The following is a 10,298-nucleotide window of genomic DNA, read 5'->3' as shown; positions in this document are numbered from 1 at the left end:
AAACCATTTAAACAGCAATTAAATTTTTTATTCAACCAAAAAAATTATTAAGGTATGTTCTTAAGAACTATAATAAAAAGTAAGACACGTTAGAAAAGTGAAAATACTTACATTATTATTAATACAGAGCAGTTACATTGATAAATATTTTCAAATATGTTGTTACTGTCCAAAAAAACACAATAGTTTGAAATAAAGTTATTTTCTTTCAAATACTATTGATTTTTTCTTAATAATTTTACTTATGGAATAGATATACAACTTTTTTAAAATATTTTATTACAAATCTCAAATGTCAAAATTTTTTTTTTTCAAGCATAAATTATTGTTTTTTCTTTTATGTTTTAATGCTAACATTTCAGTTAATCTGAATGATCTTAATTCATTTTATTCATAATGTAAACACTAAACTGAATTAGTATCTTATTTTTAATTATTAAAAATTTTTTTTTTTTCTTTAAACATAATTTATTGTGGACGTTATTTACTAAAATTTAAATAAACGTAAATTTAAAAAAAAATGATTTTTCGCCTTACACCAAGTTTAATAAGAAAAATTAGTTGAGCTTGCACATTTGATAATATATTTTAGGTAAACTAGAACTACTCTTAATGAAAAACTTTATATTAAAAATTAAAAAAAATTATGATAAAAGAATCAAATAATCCTGTTAAAAATTTAAATAATTTTTATTTTTCCTAACTCAAATGTATTCTTGCTTTCTAAATAATTAGTATCTAATTTTTATTTTGTACAAGAAAATTATTTAATATTCAAAAAGTTTATTTGATATAATTTTTTGATTAAAAATAATATTTTTGAAATAAATATTTAAAAGTTATACACATGAAGATAAATTAAAATTAGAAAGATAATTCTAAATAACTTGGAAGAAAATATCTTTTTTTATTTATAAAGTAACATTTTTCTTCAATATTTTTGAATTTTTTATTACTTATCATCAAATTTAATAAGTTGAAGTTCATTCGTAATTAAGTTATTATATTTTCATATAGACTTAAAAATCGACAAATGACATAATTGTTAGTAAATTTAAGCTCAAAAGGAGATTTTGCCAGTAGTCAAAAATAGTAAAGAAAAGTATTAATAGTATTATATAAGTATTTATAATATTAATTGTATTAAGTTTTAATTACGGTAGATATAATTAATGGCAATTATTAGATGTTTTTTAAAATCAAAATGTTTAAGTTTTTTCTTAAGATTACAGTAGTAGTGAATAGTCTTAAATTAATAAATTTTAAAAATGTTTTAGTAAATGACGAGGTATATAAAATTAAAAACTGACAAATGTATTTGCTGAAAATCATAAAAAGATATACCTCATTATTGTAATTACATTTTTAAATATGACTAAAAAATGTATTAAGTTTTTGAATTTTTTATAGTAAAACTTATATATAAACTCAGATGTGTAAGTTTAAAACATAGCTGTCAGCTACCATTGTTGAAATTGGCGTATCAGCCAAAACTACTCGGCATGAAATTAAAAACATTCTTTTTTCTGCCAGCCTTTCTGCTTTTTTTCAAACAATTGCAAAATACTTATATTTTGAATGAAATACAACTATCTAACTTAAGGAAAGATTATACTCCATTTTGAAATTAGGCTTATTTATTGTTTGAAACAAAGTTTTTGTAATCTTAAAGTCAACTTTCTTTATATTCTATATTTAACGAATATAACTAATTTTCACATAAACCTTAGAAAATAGCTTTTAGTATTTCAGTTAAATATTAACTAAATTTAATTAAAAAAAGCCTCTGTGAAACTTTCTTCAAGTTGTCTTAAATTCCGCTCAATGTTTTTATTATTGGTATATCTAAACCAGTTTCTAGCTAAAAACTCTAAGGTTGCATTTTTGAATCCAAAATAGTTTGCATTTGGAGTTGTTTTAAGAAAATCAAAAATTGCTAGCATGAAAGTTTTGGTGTTTTTATGATAATTTTAACTTAAAAAATTGAAGCTGAAAACTCAAAAGTTATATTTTTATAAGCACCCTATTGTATATTACTACAAACATTTTTTTTTGTTTTTGATCTTTAACTAGCTGGCAGTATTAATAGTTTTGATCATTTTAAATCTAAAAACTTAATTTTTTTTTTAAATTGCTTTATAATAACAACTTAGTATTACTAGAAAAGTGACGAAAAACTACTTTAAGATTTTTATTAATTATGACTTTTTAATTTATACTATTAGTATAAAGTTTACTTACATCTGTTAAGAAAGATCTTTCGTTTTTACTACTATTCCTAAAGAATCCAAAACCAGTTAAAAAAAAAGAAGTTTAAACCTGTATATTTATTTTATTTCATTATTACTTGTTACTCAAGTGGCAATCTCTTTTCTGGTCGATGGGCTGTAAATAATAGAAAAAGCTTTTTGCAGACGGAAATGTTAGAAAACAAACGCTAGTGGTCAACATATGTTTTAAGAAGTATAGAACACATTTTGTACAATCTTTAACGAAAAAATGTATAAAAATATCAAACTTTTAGAATTACTTTGTATTGGTTTTCCTTGTATTTGTATGAAAAGACTTTAAAGTGTCGAAGAAGACATTTTTATGTTATTCTTGTTATATTTAATATTTTAAAAGTTAGCACTAAAATTATAAAATTTTAGGACCATGTATAAAGATCTAGATAGATCGAACGAAGAATAGATCGATCTATTCTTCGTTAAAACATTATGTATACTTTTTAAAAAGTCTGGAAAATTGCTTATACTTATATACAAAAAACTTAAGTCATGTTAATTTTTACTACCGTAAATGAATGAATCAAATTAAGAATACTCAGTTTGTTTTTAATTTTTTGATATATAAATTAGAACAACTCTGGGCTTACAAAACAACCAAACAATAAGTATTGCTTTAAGATAGTTATTTTAGTTAAGCATTACTCATTTGTTTAGTTCAGTTTTAATTTATAATTAAATCTACTCCTGACAAGCCATTACACTATATCCGTGGTGTATAACTCAATGAACGAAATATTTTTGTTCATTTTGAAAGAAAAAATTTATTAGTGGAACAGCACAAACACCACTTCTTTCAATTAAGATCTTTTAGACTTTTAAAATTTGTAGTAACTTTATAGAATTAAGTTTCTAAGTTTTTACATAACATTAAAGGCTATTTTAATTTTTGTTTACCTAACCATAGTATATAACAAACACAGAAAGCTATTTAAGTCATTTGGATGTAGAAATTAGAACAACTTATGACATTTTTAGAAGTTATCTATTTTAAGTTTTTCTTGAACAGTAAAATCAAAACACAACTTCTCAATTTTTAACTAGTTTTATTCTAAGTATATGTTTAACACTAAACAATTTTTTTCATATATTTCAACACACGCGTAGAAAAATAGACCTTTCTCGATATACCTGATTCTAAGAAAACAATAATAATTAAAGATTTTCTTTTATCTTTTTAACGAAAAAAATTGATATTCTTAAATTAAAGATTGTAAGAAAATAGTGGTTATTAGTTTAAAAAATAACCTTCATCAAGCATTGAAAATAAAACAATTCAGTTGGAATAAAAATTGAACCGAATAGTTCATATTTTCAGTTATTCGCTTAATACTCATACTATAGTGTTTAAATTAGCAAAGTATAGATGTTATTAGCACATAAACTACAAGGCTCCCGAGTCGTTCCCGAGGGAGTCCCGACATTTATTTTGTCTCAAAAAGTCGCAGGGTACGTTTTATCAAATTGTTAAGTGTTGTAGATTTATAAACTGTTTTCATGTTTAAAATAAACTCATTAATAATGATCATACTCTTTTTTTTAAGTTTAAATATTTTTAATTATTTAACAAACACCACAAAATTACAAATTTGGTACTATTATAATTTTTTATCTGGTTTTTGTAGGATGAACCGACCTTTCCAAACAATTAATAAAACTGATAAGTACACACAAAACCTTGTATATGATAGTATATGAATGATGCTTCTAATCAATAAAAATAGTAAAAATAAATATACTATCAAGTCAAACTTGTAGCTAAATAGTGAAGTGAAAGTTTTATAAACATTATATATATAAATTTAAATAACGGTAAAGTTTGTTTTTAAATAGATTAAAATAAATCAGAGTTTCGAAAAATCATTTACAAAATCGCCGACTTGGTGGGGAATAGAAAACAATTGCGCCTTTATCATTTAATTACTCATTTTACGTTTCATCCCACCTCATTGTAGTAAATGCAGCTTTTACCTGATTCTAGAACTAGTATGGTTTGTTTTATTTTAAAATTTTCTCAATAACAATTGTTATTTCACTAAATATTGAAAAAGAAATTTTTGACATAATTCGTAAGTTACATAAAAAGTAACAAAAGGTTTAATAACACTTAAAATATAAACCTATGGCAATTTGAGAAAAAAAAAACAGATTAAGATTAAATAAATGTCTGATTACATTAATTTATTAACGAGAAAAATAATATCTAACTTAATTATTTAATAGAACGTACTCTAGGTGAAATATATATTTTGAAGGTTGGACCATCAAAAGAAACCTCTGGCCTGCAATGTACTTGTTAGCTTAAAATAAATTGTGAAAAATAGTTAGTAATAAGCTTGGTAATAACAGTTGTGCTTTTCAAAAGTTTTTTTAACTTGATTTTTCCTACGCTTAAAAATATTTTTTTTCAGACTACTTGAACATAAATATCTATATAAAACTTAGTATCTAAACAAATTTTATTACCAAAACAATGTTTCATTCGCTTGTACAACTTATAAAAATTACACTGCCTACAAAATTACGCAATTTTCTTTTAATGTCTGCGGACTCGTAAAAGAATATTTTAATAAATCTGACCAATCGAATAGGGAAGATTTCAATTCATACTAATAATAAAAGTATTTAACAAATAAAAACTATTTTTGAAGTGTACAGTAACATTAGTTTGAAAGTTTTTGTTAAACTGGATCCGTCCAGAACTTGATTCAAAAAGTGAGATTAGATTTCGGCCAAGTTTTATTTTGAAAAAAAGATCCAACCACATCAAAAATTTACTAAATTTCAACTAATTAATATAAAAATACTTTATTTAATTATTAAATTTTGATGTTTTGACCCCACAGCTTAGAAGGTATCCTGGAAAAGAGCTTTTACCTTAAATTGTCAAAAACAGTTTTAAAACCTTTTTTTTTAATTTATAGAATAATAAGTTGACTTCTAACTTTGACTAAATTTTGACAAAAGTTTTTCGGTTCAATCATATATTTTACTTACGGCATAACCAATAAAAACATTTGTTAGTGATGACTCAGTTTATTAACTTGACAAAACAATTAATGTGCGAAAAATGACCAAATGAAGATTAGAAATGAATAGAACTGCATCTAAACAACCAAGCGTTTGTACTGCAAACACCAAAACAAATAGGAAAGCTGATAATGTTTACATGAAATAGTTAATAATAGCAGTACTTGTCACGGCAAGGCCAAACATTAATAGTAAAAACAGCACATTAAGTAAGCAACTGGCTGAGCCAGCACAACCACTAAAAACCAAACCGAGCTGCCAACATGGTCTTGAGTATTTTCCAAACTTTCCATCACATGACCCAATGCAACTATTACCCGAAGCGCGGCAAAAAGTGGAACGCTGTTGACAAGCCCGTTTATAAGATTGTACAGCTTCAAGAAGTCGAAAAACACGAAGACAAAGGCAAAGAACCCATTGATTTCTACGAGACGGAGTACGCAGGTTCGCCAATCTACAGGTATTCCCATGTTTGCAAGCAGCAGCAGTCTGTTTTTGAAAGAAAAGCTCAAGTTTCAAGAGAATGAAAGTTGTTTGCAAGTGACGGCCAATTAGGGCTCATTGCTGTTTAGATTTACTATTGATAACTTAAATTTAACAAAAGGGTTGATCATGCCAATTCGATCATCAGACAACAAGTTTCGGTAGACTGAGACCGGTTTCTGTTGATTTTGTTTCCGGATTTTGATTCCGGATTTTGTTGATTGATAACTTAAGTTTGATTTATTTGCTGTAAAACATAGTTCAAATTAAAAACATGGAAAATTCAACTTACTACATGTACTTCTGGCTAGAAAGAGTAAAAGTTACTTGTAAGTTATAATTAAACATGTTGAATACTCTGTACTAATTGAATTCTTAAAATAAACTTTTGTTCTAACTTTAAAGTAAGGTTAGAAAAAATATTTTAATTCAATATTAATAGTAAATATAGATAAAAGAAACAATTAAAATAGTTACTTTACTAAACTTACTGGTTAACTTTGAAGTTGAAAGTAACAACCAGAGTTAGACTGAAGTTATGTCCGGAAAAAAAGTTAAAAACCTGTTAGTATTTATTGCTTTTGATAAAAGCTAGATTCTAAATAATGTTCTTAAAAAAATACAAGTCATCTGTTTAATAAATTTATCCATAAACTATACACTTGACAAGATATATGTGAGAGCATATTCTTAATAACAACAGTTAATATAAGTTAGTTTGCATACTTTCTTTAAACCTAGAAAAACAAAACAAAGTGTTACCATTTTAAAAGTCTTAAAATCTTGGGAGTACCTTATGTATTAACTCTTTGTTTGTACCTTTTAAAAAAAAATATGTCATAGTTAAGCAAACAAGCTGATAAAGTTAAAATTAAAAACTTATTTGTAAAATACATTATTAAAAGCTAAAAAATACTACTACTCATTTTATTTAAGATTTCCTGAAAATTATTATGAAAGTTAAAACTAAATGTTAATATTTTGAGCTTGAACAAACAAGTAGACAAGTAAATGAGATATCAGTCAGTAAGAGTACTTAAATTATAAATTATCATTTAGTTATCAGTAAAACCTCACAGCAATTGATTTCATTTTTAACAAAATCATGTTAAAAATTACCATAACAGCGTATATTTTTTAGTTAGTGTAAAGCTAATTATAAAGTTTAAAAAAACTAAAAAGTTATTTAACAAAGAGGCTATATTTAAATTTAAGTTTTGATAAACTCAACAGATAATGCAGTATTAGTTCGAAACACAATAAAATATAATTAAAGTACAAAGATAAAAACAAGTTATAAATATAGAAAGACATCGAATAAACAATTCTTTATAAAAAATATTTGGTTTTAGTTATAACAAAATTCTAACTTTAATATCAGTATAATTTTCTGTTTTAGCGTTTTACTTTGAAACTTGATCATTAACGAAGCATTTTTTTCAACTTAGTTTAAACTTTTTATTTGTTTCAAGTTATTATATCTATAAAATCGAGGTATTTAAGATTACAATTAAAAAATTAAACTTTTTTTTAAACTAGATTTCTTGTAGAAATTTGGATATTGTATTTAGTTTAGAAATTTATAAGTAACTTATGGCAAAGTTTTACTTGTTGTTAATTTAAAACAAAGTACTAAGATAAATGTCTAAATCTTTAATGTTTTAGTAATAAAAACTGCTAGCTATGTCGTTAAAACTTTATAGCCTTAATAAAACAACGAAAATTATTAAAAAGTATTTAAATTCTAATTAATTTTATAGAATTTTTATAAAGTACATATTAAGTATAAACTAAAAAACGCTTATTCAGATACTAAAAGTTCTACAAACTTTTTTTAATAGTTAATCAGCTTAGTTATAAATTATTTTTTTTACTCATTAAAATGTACTTCTTATCCACGATTAAGTTACCATAAAACTATTTCGGCAAATTTCAAAGCTAACTTAAAAGAGTTTTCTGCCTGTAAACCTTTTTGTTTGATTTAAACTATAACTTCTTTGTAAAACTTCGAAAGAAAAAAGCATTAAATAAAAAATAAATAAATACCCTAGAAATCTGCTTTTTTTTTTTGATACAATAAGTAAAATCTAATATGTTAATTTTTTAGATGTTTATAAGTTCTTTTCGTTATTTCAACTGAATTTATAAAAATAATTTATTTCCTTTGGTAGTCGTAACTATGTAAAAAAAAAGTTTTAGGACGTAAAGTAGTTTTTAGATGTAAAACATAAGTCTAACCAACAATAAAAGATCACAACCTTTTAGATAAGTTTTTTTTTTTTTTATTAAAATTGAATAATTTATTAAACTAACTAATAGAGTTTTTAAGAAATGGTTAAGGTTTAACTAGAATTAAAACATTTAAAGACAAATATAAGATTTAGGTTTAAGCAAGGTTGCCAAAAATAATAAATTCTGAAATCTGAATAATTAGTAAAAGTAATCAAAAATGACTAGCATAAGTAATTTTGATTAACACGTTTATCGCTAAAATTTATTTTAAGATTTAAAGTTTATTTTTTAAAATGGTAATGTTTTATTTTATTAGTTACAAGCCTTCTTTCGTTTTTAAATTCCAAGTTAGTTTTTTAACAGTTTAATGTGTACTATTTTATATTTAATATAATAAAAAATACTTATAAAATTCTTTTAAAAAATAAAACTTTACATTTTGAGTTATAACATATTATAGCTCTTAAGTTAAAACTTGAAAAGATAGTTTATAAAATGCAAAACTTAACATTATAATCAACACAACAAGGTTTTAAATCAGATACAAAAAAAATTGTAAAACAATTTTAAATTAATTGAAGTATAAAAAGAGTACATTAGGCTTAAATATAACACACTGTTACCTTGAAAATAAACGCTAATTGAATTTTTAATAAATTACTAGAGTTTTAGACATCTTAAAAGTAAACACTTTATGAAAATTTCTACAAATATGTTAGCAAATTATTTAGTTAAATATCTATTGGTTATAGACAACACTTTATAGTTTTTGATTTTTGCACAGCCTGTTTAATTGTACATAATAAATAAATTCAAATAACGTATTAGATGTTTTGTCATCTTGTATACAACAAAACAGGCTTTTCTATTAAAATTGTAACCTTTAATTTGAGTGACAGAAAATTTTGATTAGTGGAGTAATTTTAGGGTAACAACGTCTTCACAGTAGTTGAAACGAAGAAAGCACGAAAACCTAGAATAAAAAGTTTAAACAATATTAACAAGTTTAAATAGTACTCATTCTTTATTTAACTAACACACGTTTCTGTGTTTTAAAAAGTTAACACACTTAAATGGAGCAATTCAAAGAAATAAATACTGTAAAGAAAGGTTAGAAGTTAAAGTTGGTTTATGCATGTGTGTAAAATAATAAGAAAAATTACTATAGATTATTGTCGATTATTAATGATTAATAATAGATAAAATGTATAAATTTAAATCCGACAGTTGAAAAAATTTATAATATTTTTTATTATTCTTATTTACCATCTACAATTTTAATGGGTTTTAATACAGCGTTCAATTTTTTTGGTGCGCTTCTGGTAATGGTGGCATTGAGTCATGTGGTAGAAAATTTGGAAGTCATGGCCCTGTTGGCCGCTAAGTTTGGTTTTTAGTGTTTTTTGCCGGCCATAGGTTTCTGCTTGATTGGCCAACCTGCAGAATATATGTAACCTATGAGTACGTTCAATCTAAAATTCAAGTTAGATAAACTATTTCTCGTTTATAAATAAGAAATTTATCCGATTTCAACCTGAAATCTTTTTCTTTAATTGCCATAGTTTTGTGTACAATGTGTTATTAAACCTTTTGTTACTTATTATGTCATTTTATATAACTTTTGAATTATGTCAAATTATTTTTTCGGTGTTTAGTAAAATACTATTTTCAATAAAGAAAAATTTAACAACAAAACAGAAACCTTACTTATAATCGAATCAGGTAATAACAATATCAATTAAAATGGTATGAATAATTGAATGAGTGATTAAATGATAAAGTAGTACTTTTTATTTTTCATCAAGTTGGCGATTATGTAAACTATTTTTCGAAACCCTGATTTATTTTAATCTAATTTTACAAAAAAACTTTTAATTTTTCATCAATTTTAAATATATAATGTTTATAAAACGTTCACACCTTGTGTTTAAATACTTTATTAACAATGAAAAATTTGAAAAGATACTAAGTATAAATATAAACACACATATATGATATAAACACTGGTATACAACAAAATGAGCCTTAGTTCAATTATGCTACATACTGTATATCTACAAATATGAATGTATAACATAAATTTGATTAATTTTCACTGATCTTTATTAATTAGAAGTATCAATCATATGTTGAACTAACTTTTTAATTTATCAAAAAGTTTAAGTAAACATAAGGTTTTGTGCTATTTACCGGTTTTGTAATTGTTTAAAAGGTCGGTTTATTCTACCAAAACCAAATAATTAAGTATAACAGTGACAATTTTGCATT

Source organism: Thalia democratica, chromosome 8 (genome assembly GCF_965202585.1).
Source record: "Thalia democratica chromosome 8, ktThaDemo2.hap1.1, whole genome shotgun sequence".
NCBI classification, from domain to species: Eukaryota; Metazoa; Chordata; class Thaliacea; order Salpida; family Salpidae; genus Thalia; species Thalia democratica.
Note: the sequence above shows the minus strand (reverse complement) of the source record.